Source organism: Mytilus galloprovincialis, chromosome 9 (genome assembly GCF_965363235.1).
Source record: "Mytilus galloprovincialis chromosome 9, xbMytGall1.hap1.1, whole genome shotgun sequence".
Taxonomy (NCBI): Eukaryota; Metazoa; Mollusca; class Bivalvia; order Mytilida; family Mytilidae; genus Mytilus; species Mytilus galloprovincialis.
In genome coordinates, this window is record NC_134846.1 from 6,050,558 (window position 1) to 6,069,662 (window position 19,105).

The following is a 19,105-nucleotide window of genomic DNA, read 5'->3' on the forward strand; positions in this document are numbered from 1 at the left end:
AGATAATATAAAGACTTTGTAAAACGTTACCAGTCTCTGAGTAGACAGTTGATGAACCAGGGGTATGGCAACTTAGGTCATAACAAAATAATTTACGAAAAACAAATAGGCCAGACATGATCCAACGATTACCACTGAACTACATGCTACTGATCACGACTTGGGACAGACACTTATAGAATGTGGCATGGATTGGTTAGTTTATTGGTGTTATCATAAGGAAATGTAGTAAATTCAAGGCTAAGTATGGAATGTGTACAACTTTTAGGTGCAACATAGATATGGATGACACATTATAAATAAGCAGAGTTCCTGATTGTATGTAAGAACACTTTTAAAGGTAGGTCAACTTCATTAAAAGTAAATTAGCATACTGAAGGTAGATCACTTTTGGCTGGTTACATATTCAATATCCTAAATGTAGAATTATTGCTAGAATAATTGAAACTTTTAGAAAACATGGACTTCGGGAGTAAATCGAAATTGAAAGTTATAAGTGGATACTTGAGTAGAAATCTACAGTTACTATTGGTTGTTTCAAGGTCAAAGTTTATCCTTTTTATCATTGTTTTTACTTCCTTCGTTCATATTTTGTAATAATTTAATTTTGGATGTAACGCGTCCTCTGATTGGCTGACGTTATTTTGTTATGAGCCCATAGACATAATTTAGTCATGTGACCGTGACGTCATCAACGTTTTTTCATGGTTTTCTACGGTTTAAAATGGAATTTAGAATTAGATTATAAGAAATGACTGTAATATTTTTTCTGTCTATTCGAAATAACATAAAAAGTGTGGTACACACTGTTAAGTAACCAGCTACGCGCGTTATTCAGTGTGCACCAAATTTTTTATGTTATTTCTTCATAGACAGAAAAAATATTACAGTCATTCCTTAATTAGAGTTATCCATTTTCAGTACGATTTTTTTTGTTTATATCTACCTACATGTATAGAAAGAATACAAAGACACTTAAATACAAAAACACTTGAATACAAAGACACTTGAATACAAAACACTTGAATACAAAGACACTTTTGATAGAATGTACATTAATTGATGCATTGTTGGTTGCTTAACAACTTCCAGTGACAAATATTTCTTACACTATCGAGAACAATTAACAACACATACAATAGTTAGGTACTGCTTTCGAGGTAATCCGGACGAAGGTCAGATAAATGTTGAATGTCTTTGAATGGTGGTGTTTGCCTTGTAACAGATAATCTACGGATTCCTCAAAATGTTGTTGTGAGGGAAATACAGGTGCACAGAGCTTGGCACCCTCTTTACAAAAAACATTATATTAAACGTCGTCATTTTATCCGTGCGAGACTGCGTACTTGTGCATCCCAGAGAACAGATCTAGACGCCCAACTTTAGTAAGGTTTTATTGCCAGTCGGAAGATCAAATTAATGGGACCTTTTTTGCATTCCCTAGTCACCCTTGAGGTGAATCTAATTTGTGTATCCTATTATTTTTTGAACAGCTGACACTCGAATATTACGTATAAATCTATATACCTAAAATTTCGGACACCAAAAGCTTTATTATTGTAAAGGATAGAGGACTGAGTGGTCTAGCGTGTCGGGCACAATACAATGCGATTGGGTGCCACAACATCTCAGTAGCTTGAGTTCGAATCCCGGCCAGTCAAGAGGAGCACAATTTTTGCTAATGCAAATCCAAAGATCTTACATTGTTTGGTGATATCTAGACGAATTATATATACTGAACATATACTAGTAATAAAAATTGTGATTTTGCAGTTTTTCAAGTGGACACAAGTGTGAGAATGAATTCGTTTGGTAAGAACAATACAGAGTCAGTATCTATGATAATCGCATAATAGTTGATTTTTCTCTCGCAATGAAATATTACCCACAAAGCACCAAATTAAAGATAAAGTCTTTTAATAATGTTTCTTATCGTAATGCTGATTTTTTAATTGATATGACACAAACTCATTCGAAAATGTCCTATATCGATATAATCTCCGCATAAAAGACATAGCGGTTAAACATTTATTGAAAAAAAAGATAAACTATATGGAAAGTTTAGCGAGTTAATGCCAGAACAACGATAATTATTGGTAGTAAGTATTGCAGATGATGGTGTTAAAGGTAGCACGATAGTATTTGCATTCCAGAATTTAGGATGTTCTTTCGAGTACCCTACCTAAGTCAATATATCTAAACAGTGTGATTGGACAAAAAATACAATATCAACTGAACATACTTTCTCAAACAGATGAAAATGAATTAAGTGTATTCACTGCACGATAAAAGACCAAAAGCACTACTTATTATGGCTTTAATTTTTTTAGATAGCAAAAAAAGTAAACGGTTATGATACACATTCAAATTCATTTCTGAATAGTAAAATGAAAGTACTTCTGTTAATCAGTTGATTGTGAATTTCAATGTAGAATTTTTGGCAGTGTCAGAAAGTGGCGAAAATTCTAAAAAGGCTATCATTATCCCTTATAGGCCAGGAAATACTACCGTGCCACCTTAAGGCCTTCATAAACTTATTCATTGCGTGTTTTGCAAAAGTTTCATATGATTTTATGTATTTAATGATTGTACAGGCACGCAAAATTACGATTAAATTTTTTAGAAACGCGATGAAATGCGATTGGTAGTGCATTACTTAAGAAATTTTGTAGTTCAGAAGAAAAAAATCAGCGCTTATAAATTTATATTTTACTGCAGAGGATTTTTCTTGAAACAGAAGTTAGCTTACATGTAGGAAGTGCGAACACATCGAAATAACGTAGAAAAAAACCTTCTTTTTTATAGTGTAAGAATTATTTAACAATTAGAAGTTGACTTTTTTATTTGGATATACGTTTTAGTATGTTATAAGTCGAATATGAGAATTTGACAGCTAGTGCCCCTTTAATATGAATGACCCTTGCAAAATATATTTAACGTTATTTATTTTAAAAGCTGGCAATAAAATATCGTTTTCGATAATAGTTTTTAGTTTGCTTGTCGGAGTTACTCTTCTACATCAATGCTGAGGTGAGTAATAATATAGTTTTGCTAAATATTGATGTTAACAGAAAACTTGTAGACTGTCACTTGGTGACCTTCTGCTGTTGTTTTTTTTTATGGTCGGGTTGTTGTCTTTTTGTCACTGTTATGATATTGTAATTATTATATTTATTTATGTTGGCCTAATTTGTGTTGTGTGGCCTGATAGTTGTTTACAGAATATCTTAGAACTGTGCAGTTTAGAAATCACTGGAACAATTACAGAATGATTGGAACTTTCCAGAATGATCCCTATCAAAGATGCGTAATTTAAACTTCTACGTTATTCCAGAAACTTCCGTTATAGTTTCTAGAACTTTCCATTTATAGAATGTTCTAGAGTTTTCCGTGTCAACTATATATATATACAGACACTAAAGTAAAAGTCTCACTCTTGGATTTAGACTTAGACATCGATAGACATTAATATTCATAACATTTGGATTGACACTTTAATTCTACAAACAACATCATACTGGATTGTGACCGTAGAAGTGAACGTAATATTCAGATTGGATTCCGAAAGATATCCGGATACAGATAAAGATAAAAGATTGAACTCATATTTTGACAGTTAAGTTAACAGTAATATTTGTGTAATACTTCTTGTAAACTTTTGTATAATAAATATTGTTAAATTTTACTATTGATTTGTGTCTTTTGTTGGCTACAATTTAAAGGCGATTTCTGGCCGTAACAGTCACATTCCCAATTTCCATTCTCAATTTTTTTTGCTTTTGTTATTTCATTGTAAAATTATTAGGAATATTTTGTATGATTGCCAATGAGACAACTCTTTACCAGAGACAAAATGACACATAAGTGAAAAATTATTGGTCACTTTACGACCTTCAACGATGATAATGACGACGATAATGATGATGAATGGCTGCTTAACGGCAAATTTATATTATATTCAGGACAATATTATTTAAAAATAAAATGAATATTAACCCTGGCTGCTTTGTTCTAGACTGACACGCTGAGATGGATTTTATAAAGAGTGCTAGTTGATAAGATAAAAGTCCACAGGCAGACTTGTAATCTTACCCGGACACTATTTTCTGGCTCCGTGTCGGTCGTGACGCCTCCTTCAATAGCGAACAAGCAGCAAATACCCAATTCAAAGTCTTTAATTTGATCCGGTCTGCGTTTGGACCTAGGTTCTCCCGTACACGCTGCAAATATGCTACCACGAGACCACTGAACCGGTTCCTTCAACAATTAGCAAACCTATATATATTGCAAAGTAATCTACCACAGGACCTAGAATGATCCAGTTATTCAGTATTGTTGCTTCCTTCAAATTTTGTACGTGATTTTAGTCTCAATTGTGACTTCGATGGAGTGTTGTGTGATTGCAACTCACGCCACATCTTCTTATAGATATTTAGTGTTTTTAATTAGTAATTTTTTTTTAAAGCTCGGAATCTTAAAAGCTGTATACTGAAAACCTCTCGGACCAAAATTCGTAGAATAAACCTTTCCATTGACTGACCGTTACTTAAATATTTTCACTTACCATATGAATGCACGTGATGTCTATATTCATTATTTAATAAAACTGAATAATACGTGTTTTTTCCTTCCTCTACACAGGTTTAATTTGTTTAAGCTGCCAAAAAGAAGAAAACATGCTTAACTGCCTTAACAAAACTGTAGTGTGCAGTGATAGTGATGAGGTACTCTATGCATTAATTATTTAAAATTATATTCTCGTCTACGCCTCGGAATATTCATTACTCGGTTTGATATAATCATTTTGTAAAGTTAACGTATTATTGGTGCATATACAATTCTTTTTATTAAGTGTTTGTATCCTGTAAATATCATTCTTGTAGAATACATTGGTATTTAAATTATTCATGTGATTTCCGTTGGAACCTTAAATCCCATGGATGGGGGACTTGTACGGGATTTTTTCCTTTAAATTATGATGATGAGGAAAACAAAGAATCCCGTAATCAGAAATAAAATTGTTGGTACACCTTGTTAACCTTGAACTTAAATATTGAAACTAAATGATAAATTAAATGTTGACATCATGGTATTTGCTTAAGTCAACATTTGGAATTATTAGAGCTTACTTAAAAGACTTATACCAAATACACGGTAATTTCCTGAAAGAGTTTCCTTTTCCGGTATATTTTTGTTATGCTCTTTCTTATTGTCGAAATACAAAGCTGTTTAGGCGTCAAATTAAATAATATTAAAAAAAGATGGATAATACAAATAAAATGAACTTTTGAAAGATTAAAAAAAAAGTTATGTTAAGAATAAATCTGAAGAATTTCGTTTCAATTTGCGTTATCACAATTGATTACATTTGTAAACTCTGAAACATATAAATGAAATAGAGTAAAAAAACATACAAGACTAACAAATTATAACCAAGAGGCACCTGATTTGGGGCAAGCGCAATCATGTGGCGGTGTGAGATATCAACCCTTCCTCTACACCTCTAGCCAATGCAGTTTAAACAAACACATACTGTAGCTATACATACAGTAAAACTTAGTTTAAAAGAAATCTGAGTCCGATGTCAGAATAGGTAACAAAAGAAACTAGTAAGCAGAATAACGATGTTACATAAATTAACAAAGGACTAAAAGCAATAATTATTACTGACATGTCAGCTCCAGACCTCATTTAATGTGATTGAAAGGTTATGTCTTAATGATCATATGAATATCAAGCCCAATAATGTGCCAACAAAATGATATCTGTTCCTTAAATATCTTATGATAAGTAAACAAGTAAATAATAAATTATGGTTCAGTGTTCTTTTGTTCTTGACTGTTGATTGGTTATTGCTAGATTGATATCCAATAACTTACGCGTACATGTATGAACATAAAAAAATACGTAATTTAATTCAAGATTCAACTTTACATAATATTTGAAATTTTAGAAGTGTTTTCTAGACAAAGACGTGAATCCTTCGTTGATTTTGGAGATAACAGCAGGATGCAGATCGAAATTGGTAAATATGTTTTGTTTGTACATGTTGTATTTAGTATGTTTGAAGATGAAAAGGAAGGCAATTTTATTTCACATCATTCATAATTGAAAAAAAACCAATCACATGTGTTATATTAAGCAAATAAATAATTATCCATTATGCTCGGAAGGTCTGATAAGAAAGCATAGATATTTTGAATTGTCTATTGTCTATGACAACACATCGAAAAGACTATTATATAATATACCAAATAAATCGAATGGAAGAAAAAAAAAACCAGTGGTATGCAATACGTATGTTATTTTGATCTAGATATAAGAAAATGGGGAATGAATGGCAATGTGACAATTCTCAGTCCAAGTCACAAAAGTAAACCATTATATTTCAAACACGAAGCCTTGGCTCACGTCGAACAGCAAACTTTAAAGGACCCCAAAAAATGACCAGTGTAAAACCATTCAAACAGGGAAACCAACGGTCTTATCTAAATAACCAAATCTGTATTATATTAAATTTATATTATATATAAATGATTTATCAATATTATATCTATGTTACCAAAAAGGAAAATCACCAAAATACCGATATTAATATTTAAGTTTAGATTTATCTGCATATTTCTCTTCTTATTTTATATTAAGAAAATGTTGAATGATTTATAATAGAACGTCGAGTGTCTGTACTTACAGAATTCATAATTTTCCTAACTTGACTGATTCTTATGTAGTATCTGTATCACAGATTAGCACGGATAAGTTCAAATTATCTTAGACACAATCCAGACCTTTTCTTCCCCTAGACCATGACACAATACAACATGCGACTAACTATCGAATATTTAGTTCCAATGAGTAGCGGGATATGTACCATTGTTGGAGCGGGAACAGGTACTTTTCCAGAGTATATGAGTTTTCTCCATTTCTGTTGGTCTTGTGATGCTCAATATCAACATTTCTGGGTTTTTCTATGTGAACTGTTTTTTTCCTTATATTGATGTCTTTTTATTTTTATCTTTTTGTTTTTGTTTTTGGTCGAATCATTGACAATTTTTGTAATGTCACCAGTTAAACTCCTTTTGACAAATAAATTTGTATACGAGTTTCGTCTAATGTATATCTAATCTTAATGAAAAAGATAAATAGCATAATTACCGAACCCCGACAAAAATTCTAAACGGAAAGTCCTTAAAGCGACACTAGCTTCAAATATATGTTCATCGATTTGACTCAAATTCTCATATTTGTTTAATAACAATGTGAACCATTTATCCAAATTATAAAAAGTCTAAAATAATAAATTTACAGGGCATGGGCTCGATGATAATACGTAGCATCGTTTCGTGTGAATTTTAGTCTAGACACCATCTAATTAACCGTCGAGTTGACCTTCGAATACTTCAGATGGCTATAAAAGCAATAAAATCATAAATATTGATATAAATAGAAACAGGACTCGTGCAATTTGTTTTGTGTTATAATTTTAATCACTATAAAAACAAACCAATGTCAACAAAGACAAAACAAAACGATATATATACAAAGCACATTAGCACCGGGTTGACGACTGTGATTTAACCCAGTAATGGTTTACTTTTACAAATTGTGAATTGGATAAATAGTTGTCTCATTGGCACTCATACTATAGTGTTCTTAACTTGCTGTTTCTAAAACGGCCCTGTTATATATTCGAGGTAAGCTGTATTGGACCCGAGACTCGAAAAATGTGTGAATTATTTCCGTTTTTAAGACCACAAGACGTTACAAAACATTACACATCATTTAACCTTTTTATTTTATGATTAAACAGATGTTTTATGTATAACATTACCCCCATTTCTTTCTCTTAACACGTTTCCCACTAATACAGCACATCACTTTTTCAAGTGGTCACAACATAAGTTACAAAGTTTGTTACTCGGGCATCCTCCCCATTTACATGTTATTTCAACTTCTCCTTCTGTTCGATTTATCATCATTCCTAAAGTTATAAAATGAGAACTCATGGTTTTCATTGCAAACAAAACGGAAAGTTTTCTATAGAATTACTATTGAGAATGTACTAGGAATAACTGAAATAGCTGAAATAGTGTTGTAGTATCTTGAAGAACATGAAAGCGATTAATACTTCAAACTAATTAAGCAGTTATTACTATAATTATTATCAAGTAAACATCGAAGAAAATAAGCAATACAACTATACAAGGGTGAATTTTCATAAATGTGTTACGTAAAAAACCCACAACATAACCGTAGACACGAATTTCATAGGAGACATTCGCAATCAACCAGTTCTTTACCCAACCCAGCATTTCATGATTCACCTTGAAATCACTTGACTGTAATGAAGTTGCTTTTACACAAAGATGTGGTGGTTTCCAAACTTTTAATTTGATTGTCAATTAGCTTTACCTAATGTCAGTTCTAGATCTCTGTATACAACATATAGTTATACCATTTCACTCACTAATCAATATTATTCTATGATAGCAAATGCGTTTGATTTTTAGAAAAAAAAAAAAAAAAAGGATAACATTTTTTGTCTTGGTTTCAGATTTGTGATCTTATAGAGTCTCAGTATAGTGTGGGGAGAAGACGACGACATAATTCATATACGGCACGCAGCCTTGGTTCATGTGGCCAGTGTTGCACTGGTTTGACCCATAGTATTCCATGCAATAGTTTTCTGTGTAATAAGAGTAGGTACTTCAATATGTATCCCCCCTGTTGTTTTTTTACATCTCTTGTAAGCATAACGTATTAGGACTTCTACAAATTTGAACTATTTCTCAGGTGTTCTGCATGAACTGCTTATACAAAGAGTTTTTTTTTAGACGTCTTAAAAGTATTTCATTAATCGAAATGTCAGTGTACTCTTACTGAGTCATGAACCTTGTTTTCCTTTGATATATAGTTATTAGGAATATAATGTGTTGATTTTCTAATGTTTTTAAGTCGCCTATAAAGTCATCTGTTGCACATCTTTTAATCTCTGTTGTCGATAGTTGTGGAAGTCGTCAACTTCTGTGCTAGACTGTTGGTTTTCCCGAGGGTATCACCAGCCCAGTAGTCAGCACTTCGGTGTTGACATGAATATCAATTATGTGGTCATTTTTATAAATTTCCTGAATATAAAACTTTGAATTTTCGAAAAACTAAGGATTTTCTTATCCCAGGAATAGATTACCTTAGCCGTATTTGGCACAACTTTTTGGAATTTTGGATCCTCAATGCTCTTCAACTTCGTACTTGTTTGGCTTTATAAATATTTTGATATGAGCGTCACTGATGAGTCTTATGTAGACGAAACGCGCGTCTGGCGTACTAAATTATAATCCTGGTATCTTTGATAACTATTGAATGGTTTTACACTAGTAATGTTGGGCCCTTTATAGATTGTTGTTCGGTGTGAGTCAAGGCTCCGTGTTGAAGGCCGTACCTTGACCTATAATGGTTTACTTTTTTAAATTGTTACTTGGATGGAGAGTTGTCTCATTGGCACTCACACCACATCTTCCTTTATTTTGGAATTTGTAATTTTTTGCAAGAATTAAAACTAATTTCCTTTTAAGTGAACATTCTTGAGTAATTATAAGAAATATATTACTCAACTCAATTATGGATTAAACTCATTTTTTTCTCCCAAAAATGTGTCTTCAAAGTCAAGGAGTCGACGAAAAAAATTGGTCACAGAAAATTAAAATCGTAATTTTCTTTCTTAACTTCTCGGGAAGCTATGCTGAATTTAAATTATGTTATGTAACATAACTTGGACTATAATATGTCAAATTTGTGCCACTTAATACGCTCAGAACTCAGGCCCTATACATGTGTCCCTATGTGCCATAATAGGGACAATAATTTAATTTTAATTTAATATTCCAAGAGTTAATTTAATATTTATGTTTTGGTAAGTATTTTTACTGCTGTAACCAAATCATTTTAACACAAAAATATTTTTTACTAAAAAAATACAAGGGGTAGTCAAAATATTTATGAATAATAGATCAAGACAGGATTAAAATGATAAAAAAACAGGAGTTCCTCTTCATTACTGATACCTGGTCCTACCTTTTTCATTTAAACTTAAAAGAGATCATAATGAAAGTATTCTGAACGTAAAATCTTCATTATTTTGAATAAAAGGAAATTAGTTTGCAATCCTTGTATGAACAAACTTAATATAACAATAAATGCTGTCTCATTGATTTCATGCAAGTTAGTTAGTTCTAATGAATGGACTCAAATTAAAAAAAAAACCCACACTAAACCAATAAATAAATGGTGCTTATCATGAACTTGAAAATAAATAAGAACAAAAAAGACTCAGTAATATTTGTCTTCTTCTATTTGAAAAAAATAATAATAACATTAAAAAAACTGCTGACTGCCATTGAGGATTGTCAGATAAGCGGATCGCTAACAAAATGAATCTACATACGTTATAAATTGATATACAATGTACGATGCGACTAATGTAAGGAACTCATCATGAATAGGTTCCGAAGCACCTGAGATCACCCCTAGTTTTTGGTGCGGTTTGTGTTGCTTATTCTTTAGTTTTCTATATTGTGTCATGTGTACTATTGTTTGTCTGTTTGTCTTTGTTCATTTTTAGCCATGGCGTTGTCAGTTTATTTTCGATTTATGAGATTGACTGTCCCTTTGGTATCTTTCGTCCCCCTTTTAATCTCATTAATTATTTCCTCGTTAACAGATCGATGATAACAGACATTTGTTTCTATTTTCCCCGAAAAATAGTGAAACAAACAATTGATTTGTCCGAAAATGTATCAACTGATCATGTGCCCAAAACACAATTGACGATATATACCGTTCAAAGTTGAGAACCACTGGATGTGTTCAGAAACAATGATTTAACAAAATTCAAAACAATATAACTTCTTTTTTCCATAAGTAAGTTTTGATTAATTACATATCGACAAAATTGACAAACTCCTAATATAATTAGGAACCCCAGCCACATATTTCGTCTACAACAAACTCACAAAATCACAGTGTACAGAAGACCAACTCATTTCTATGTTGAGTAGCATTGATAAAAAAATAAATGTATAATAGGCATTATAAAGATAAAGCATATTTTATGATTTGTTTGTTGTTGTATTACACATCGAGGGGTTGAACAATTCTTTTGCCAATCCTGATACCCTAATGTGTGAAGAATGACAAGAAAAATCTGAAAATGTGCAATTTCTGATTTTAATTTGTTTGATGCAAAGATTTGATGGAAATTGTATCGTATTTTACCGATTATGATATAACTACGCACACCTCCTAATTTAAGTATTATTTTACTAATTAATGTAATAATAAAAGTCAATAATCACTATTCTGTTATTTACATTTTTTTTTACTGTAAATGCATGAAGGAAGAAATAAGTGAATTTTTAAGGTGTATTAATTAGAAAGTAATGTCTTATATTAACTTTAAAAATAGGGGTGATATGTTTTTCTCTTGTTTCATAACAAACAAGGATGTGTCCATAGTACACGGATGCCCCACTCGCACTATCATTTTCCATGTTCAGTGGACCGTGAAATTGGGGTCAAAACTTAAATTTGGAATTAAAATTAGAAAGATCATATCATAGGGAACATGTGTACTAAGTTTTCAAGTTGATGTGACTTCAGCTTCATCAAAAACTACCTTGACCAAAAACTTTAATCATAACTTAAACCTGATCTTCGCACTATCCTTTTCTATGTTCAGTGGACCGTATAAATTAGGGTTAAAACTTAAATTTGAAATTAAAATTAGAAAGATCATATCATGGGGAACATGTGTACTAAGTTTAAAGTTGATTGGACTTCAACTTCATCAAAAACTACCTTGACCAAAAACTTTAAACCTGAAGTGGGACAGACGGACAGACAGACGAACGAACAGACGGACGCACATACCAGAAAACATAATGCCCCTCTACTATCGTAGGTGGGGCATAAAAAGCTGATATTCAAATATTCCAAATAATTATTTTCTCCATTTTAGTTGGCAATAGTATCGTTTTTTTAAATACAGAGAATCAGGAGAAAATAGAATACCCCCTCCAAATATTAAGTTACGTAGCTGTTCGTGTTTAAAAGATGAGGATGTTTGGTAATTTGATAGTATAAAAGAAAAAGGTATATATAATAGAAAACATTCAAAATACGAAGAGCACCGAATCGTTATCGTAATAAGCATGTTCAACAGAAAATAAAGGTCTATTTCCAAGGCGATGTGAATCGACAAGAAATCATACTTTTGTTTTTATGATAATCCGATACATAAACATGCTAAATGTGAAACAATTTGACTCGTTTACATTTTAGGACCGTCAGTCGAACAAACGGAGGAAATGATTGTTTACCTACAACATTTGAAGACTAATAAAGATGGAAAATTATAAAGTAAAACCACAACACACAAATACTATCAAATCAGTAAATGTTTAAAAATAACCAGTAGTATGCATTTTAATTAGCAACAATATACGTTGTGTTTTGTATATTGTTGTTTTCTTTTCGTTTTGTTTCTGTCATGGTTTCGTCAGTTTATTTTCGACGAAGAGTTTGAGTTTACTTTGGTATCTCTCTGTTAAATCGTACCGTTTAGTTGGGCAGGTCGCACTGTTTTTTGCCTACATGTAAACACTTATTTGCATTTTGAGTTATAATTTTCATTACGTATGTACAAAATGGAACTAAAACGTATTGTTGAACTACTATGCATACACTATAAGCTAAAAGTCTCAAACAAGTAAACTAATAAATTGAATTATTACGTCTTCTCATTGTATATATTATGCATCTTGTATGTATAGCTTTTATTATTGATAAGTATTTTGTCTTGGACATATGGTCAGTAGTTCATATTGCTCAGAATGACCCGGTAAAAATGAGGTTGCGCAAACTTTTAATCATTTTGAAAAGCCTGAATTTTAATATGACTGCTACAGTTTTGAACTTGAACCTTCAGCCCTATTGTAAATAATTTTTGCACAAAAAATGCCTGTATCAAGTCAGGAATATGACAGTTGTTATGCATTTGTTTGATGTGTTTGAGCTTCTGATTTTGCCATTCAAATAAAAACTTTCATTTTTGAATTTTCTTCGAAGTTTGGTATTTTTGTTATTTTACTTCTTGCATTTTGGTGACGTCACTGCTTGGATGTTTAGAATGATTAAAACGATAAAAGCCTAGACTGCTCGAATTAAAATGAAACTGTGGTTGAAAGGTCGGAATTTGTCAGAACAGAAAATTATTTCACAGCTGCTTTTTGTGTCCTTAGGATATGTATTTCTGTTACTTGTTGATACATGTATGTGGTGATACTCAAATGATATTCATGAGTAAAAGCAGTTCTGTGTACTAGTTAGGTTTGAGTCATTTAAACTTTATCTTGGAGTAGAGGAGCAGGCCAGACCATACTAAAAGAAGTTAACTTTATTAGAACAGGTCTTGTTCGAAAAGAGCAGTCCCGACTAACTGTCCAAACCTAACTTGTTTGTAGAAGAGGTTGTTATATTCGTCCCGAGTTTACTTCAATTTTGGCCCTATCATTGAATTAATTTTTGGGCAGTCATAAAAACTGTCCTAGGACCAAGAATTTTTTTATGTTTACACAAATCCTGTCCCATTCGAACTGTCATCCATCATGAAGTCTGGTTATTAATTTAACTAGCTGTTCAGGTTAAAACTGCACCAATATCTTTCCATAAAGATCAACCAACTCATGATAGCATTCTTAAAATTTTCAAAGAGACGATTTTAACTTCATGATAGAAAATACAAGTTCTGGAATGCACCAACTGGGAGTTTTCTACTCCATTTGATGGCGCTGCTGGAGTGTTGCCACATAGAAATGGAAAGCTCACAATTACCCAATCATCTTGTTCGCTGTAGAGTTTTGATCTCAATATACCTTTATGGTCAATGAATAGAAAAAAGTAAAATAAAAAAAAGAAAAACGAACTCTGAGGTAAATTCTAAACGGAAATTTAGGCAAAATCAAAAACTAAAACGAATGGATACCAACTGTAATACTCCTGACTTGGTACATGTATTTTCTGATGTCGAAAATGGTAGATTAAACCTGGTTTTATAGCTAGCTCAACCTGTCACTTGTATGTAAGCTGCATAAGATTCCATTATATTGATAACGATCTAGGAACTAAACAGACATAATAACTATATAAGAACAAACGAACATGTCAACCAAGGAAAACAAAAAGGCATATAGACAGACACATTAGCAATACGAAAGAGATGAAAGTCAAGAGAAGAGGTAGATTGAACTGTATCTGTTTATCCTTAATTTTAAGTTAAATTGGAAAGAAGCGTTCAACATAAACAACAAACTTTGATTTATTTAGAGAGATGACATCATCTATATATATCGGAATGTGAAGTGAAATGATAATGCTCTATATTATTTCCATTATTCCAAAGAAACTACTGTCCGAAGGTGGCCTCACATGAAAACAAGAATAAGTTAGAAAGATGAGGAGTGCAATTGGTTTGAACGAAAATGCCATTTGTTTTTTGAAATACACGTTTATTAAACGTATCAAATATATTGTCAATAAAAATCAAGTATCTTGACAATGTCTGTTTTTTTTTTGTTTGAATCAGAGTGATTACTATCAACATTGTGGTCATTCGTTTTATTCAACAAACAAGTGTGGACACAGATCAGTGTGGATAGTATGTTTAAATGTTAGTGTTTTCTGACAAAATGAGGCCTCTGTTTTTTCCCATAAGGTTCTATATTAAAATGTGTTGCACAAAGACAGCCAATCTGAACTAAACACTAAACATTAGTATTAGATAGTTAGGAGAGGAACACATTAGGTTCAATTCTGTATGATGTGATTTTGTTTTGTGAGAGATGGTATCTATGATCATGCATGCATGTACTATTTGTATGGTTCTATTTATGTTACATTGTAGAGGATCCTTCCAGGATCATTAGTAAACGATTTTGTTTAAATGTCTACTTTGTTTCTCAGATTAGAAGATATTTATAGATTTCAAGTAATGACAATTCCTGACATGATGCTTGAGGCTAATTGAGCTAAAAAGTAATCTTTGCTACTTTAGTGAATATAGTGAATGATCAAATACACTCAGGACTGAGTCGTCAGTAGGCAGTACAGATGTTTAAAAGTGTACAAAATCGACTTAGCAGTGTACAAATCGACTAAGCATCATATTGCTAGTAACACAAGTAGCATTGGTTGGTAAATTTGTGCTTTTTTTATTTGGCTTCTGGACAAAAAATGTTTGGTTCAAATGTAAATAAAATGCTATTATCTCCCCATTACTACTAACATAGAACATGTAGAATGAATACAACTTCCACAATTCCTTGTGCAGATGAGAGTTGTCTGTCAAATCTTTATTTCACAAATAATGAATTGCATAACAATGAACTGAGCTCGAAAAAAAAACCACTTTAATTATATACTTAGACAAAGAGTTCAATCCAGTGATATACTTTGTACTACAGGTCCTTCATGAACATCCATCCTCCATAACCAAATATCACGAATACTACATTACCTAGCCAGTAACAATCGCTTCATGCTAAAAATTGCATGCATGTACTATTTGTATTGTTCTATTTTTGTTACATTGTAGTGGATCCTTCCAGGATCATTAGTAAACGATTTTGTTTAAATATCTAATTTTTTCCTCAGATTAGAAGATATTTAATGATTTTAAGTAATGACAATTCCTGACATGATGCTTGGGGCTAGATGACCTAGAAAGTAATCTTTGCTACTTTTTACTGAATCCGTCTTCAAAAATGTCCTCTCCAAACTCCAAAACCTGGTCAAAGGAAAAAAAGTTTTAACCAGTATGAAAATGATATCAACAAAAGAACCATTGTGAAATGCTTCAAAGATTCATAACTGCTACAAAAGTCAACTGATAACATTTCTAGTGGATATGAACACCTACTCAATATGTTATAAGAAAGTGGTCTTGTTTCAAGATGTTTTTGTTATATGGATACAAATATAATACAAAGATTACAGTACAGCAAGCTAGTTTTGTTGTGGTATGAAGGTGCTGTAATTAATATTTACAATCATTTACGAAAATAACGAAATTAACGAACGAATGATCAATGTTGAACAATGAAATATAATTTCAGAAATCAATTAGGTCAGATCGACCTGTAAAAATTTGTTATTTATTTACATATTGAATGATCGTATACACTCAGGACTGAGTCGTCAGTAGGCAGTACAGATGTTTAAAAGTGTACAGATCGACTTAGCATCATATAGCTAGTAACACAAGTAGCATTGGTTGGTAAATTTGAACTTTTTTTTTTGGCTTCTGGACAAAAAATGTTTGGTTCAAATGTAAATAAAATGCCATTATCTCCCCATTACTACTAACATAGAATGGATACAACTTCCACAATTCCTTGTGCAGATGAGAGTTGTCTGTCAAATCTTTATTTCACAAAGAATGAATTGCATAACAATGAACTGAGCTCGAAGAAAAACACTTTAATAATATACTTAGACAAAGAGCGCAATTCAGTGATATACTTTGTACAACAGGTCCTTCATGAACATCCATCCTCCATACCCACATCTCACGAATACTACATGAATGGATCAGAAGTCCTAAAAAGACAAGATTTGTTTTTCATATTTTCAGTATATACACCAGTTAAAACTTTTACAAAGTTGTGGTAAAATAATTTGGTACCTAGCAAGTAAAAGAGGGACGAAAGATACCAAAGGGACAGTCAAACTCATAAATCTAAAACAAACTGACAACGCCATGGCTAAAAATGAAAAAGACAAACAAACAACAGCACACACGACACAACATAGAAAACTAAAGAATAAACAACACGAACCCCACCAAAAAACTAGGGGTGATCTCAGGTGCTCCGGAAGGGTAAGCAGATCCTGCTCCACATGCGGCACCCGTCGTGTTGCTTATGTGATAACAAATCCGGTAAATAGTCTAATTCGGTAGGTCACATTCAGGAAAGTAACAATCGCTTCATGCTAAAAATTTAAATAGGCTGAGTGCCCCTCTGTTTGAAATAAGAACAAACCTCCACCTAATCATAGTAAAGAAACATTTAAAATTTAAAATGTTATTAGACTTATCAGTTAGTGTTTCCATCACAACTGACTCAATTATATATGTATACATTTATAAGACTCAGATTGACGTCCGGTCTCTAATCGACTTCCTTTCCCCAAGTCGATGTCCAAATCTGATTTCATAATAAATTATTCAAAAGCTACAACCAATTAAATACTTCTCTAATAGACAGCTATTTGTTGTTTTCAAATCAATGTTTCAAAAGTATTGGCTTCTCTAATTGACATCCTTTTTACAGACTAGCCGCAATGGAATCACAGTTTTCTAAAATGGTAGTTGAACCTTAATCTCACGCCGCCCCTAGAACAGAAATTTCACTGTTGCCTTGAGCCCATATTTAAATACTGACACAATTCAACTGATGTTCAATGTTTCCGAATGATGCTTGAGCTCTATTCTCAATTACCGGAATAATTAAGTTATGTATACCATTAGTAAATATATTATGTATAGCTATAGCATATTCCATATGCAAATCAATATTCATTCATCCAATTGGAATATATGTGTTGGCATCTGTCTAAAAGATATTCCTTAATAGTCAACCAATTCGTGGTAGCGTCCAGTTTGTTTTCAAAGTAATTATTTCTTATTAACCGCTTTGTATTCCATGGTTGATACATTCTTTGTACCCATCAACCATTTGTCAAGAAAAAAATGGTAGGACATTTCACCTCATGGAAATTGTTTGAACTTACTGATACTGAATCCCAATTGATATGCTGTTGGAATATTGCTTATAGAAGTTTCGAAATTCGGAATCTATAATTATCACTTTTATTGCAAAAGTTTGTTCTTAATTGCCATCTTTGGGAATTCTAGATGCAAGCCGAAACAGTATCTGTTGTATTTTGGATTTAAGCATTGGTATGATGGATACATTTAACATAGTAAACAAACGAACTTTTGGCTTCTTCTCATTCTTGCGGGGTAACTCCTGTCTGAAAAAAAGTACAAGTCCTCAAAAGGAGGCGCAGAAGAATGCTGCTTTTTGTTGACAGTACTTCTTCCAAATTAACAATTATATAATGTGGAAAAAGTCAGACAATTTAAGAGTTTAAGAGAATTTTTTGAAAATCTGTTGATCCGATTCTTAGAGTGTCAAAAAGTTAACAGCGTGGTTGAAGGAGTTATTAGATCAAACGTATTCAAACATTTTATTGAGATGTATCCCTCTTTTTGAATGAAAGCTAACATTGTAAGCACTCTGATGCCTACATTTGTCCTTAAAGTACAATTTTAAGGAAAGTTATGCCCTTAAGTATGCACATTATAAATCAGATTAACAGTTTCCGGCTTGTCATTCATTTAATCACAATTGCAACATAATGAAGTTGGTTTTATAGGTAAACATCAACACCATCTCAGATGAGTTTGAAATCAGGGACAATCGATTATTTTAAAATTTTTGCCATAAAAATATTTTATAAAACAATATAGAGATTACAAAGTGTGTGTTTTACATAAAGGTAAGTATTGAACAATGAACTATATTTGTATATGTAAGGTTACATTCAAAACTGACAATATCCGGGTAGATTTTTTAAAAAATAAGGATGATCGAATGTTTTGGATTACAAAGACCCTTTGAGCGTAGAATATAAGGATAATAAATATTGAAAGCGCTTACAAGCTAATTTTCTAAATTTAGAACTCATTTCATAGTTTGACTGCGAAGTCTCTTTGATGAGTATGTAAACTCTTATTTATTGAATATAAATTTGTGTATAACTTTAGAAAAAAAAATATATTGTAGCTATGAATCTTGATCATTTTGTTGATAACATATGGAATATTCTTCACGTTTTGGAAGATTTTTATAGTTTACAGGAAAATTGGCGTAGCAAGACTTCTTTTATGTTTGTTTTGCTTCATGTACATTTATTTTGAAATGCTTTGTTTAACACATGATATATAACAGCTTGAATAAAGTAGCCATTGAAATGGTATGGCTTTTAT

General features: G+C 32.0%; 1 long non-coding RNA gene across 1 annotated transcript; it reads left to right on the plus strand.

The window, feature by feature from the left end:
- Positions 1 to 217: 217 nt before the first annotated feature.
- Positions 218 to 12,465, plus strand: LOC143044314 (uncharacterized). Its single transcript, XR_012968632.1, has 7 exons — positions 218 to 340; positions 1,774 to 1,812; positions 2,986 to 3,030; positions 4,642 to 4,724; positions 5,954 to 6,025; positions 8,555 to 8,699; positions 12,337 to 12,465. It is a non-coding gene; the product is annotated as an uncharacterized LOC143044314 (long non-coding RNA).
- Positions 12,466 to 19,105: the final 6,640 nt, after the last annotated feature.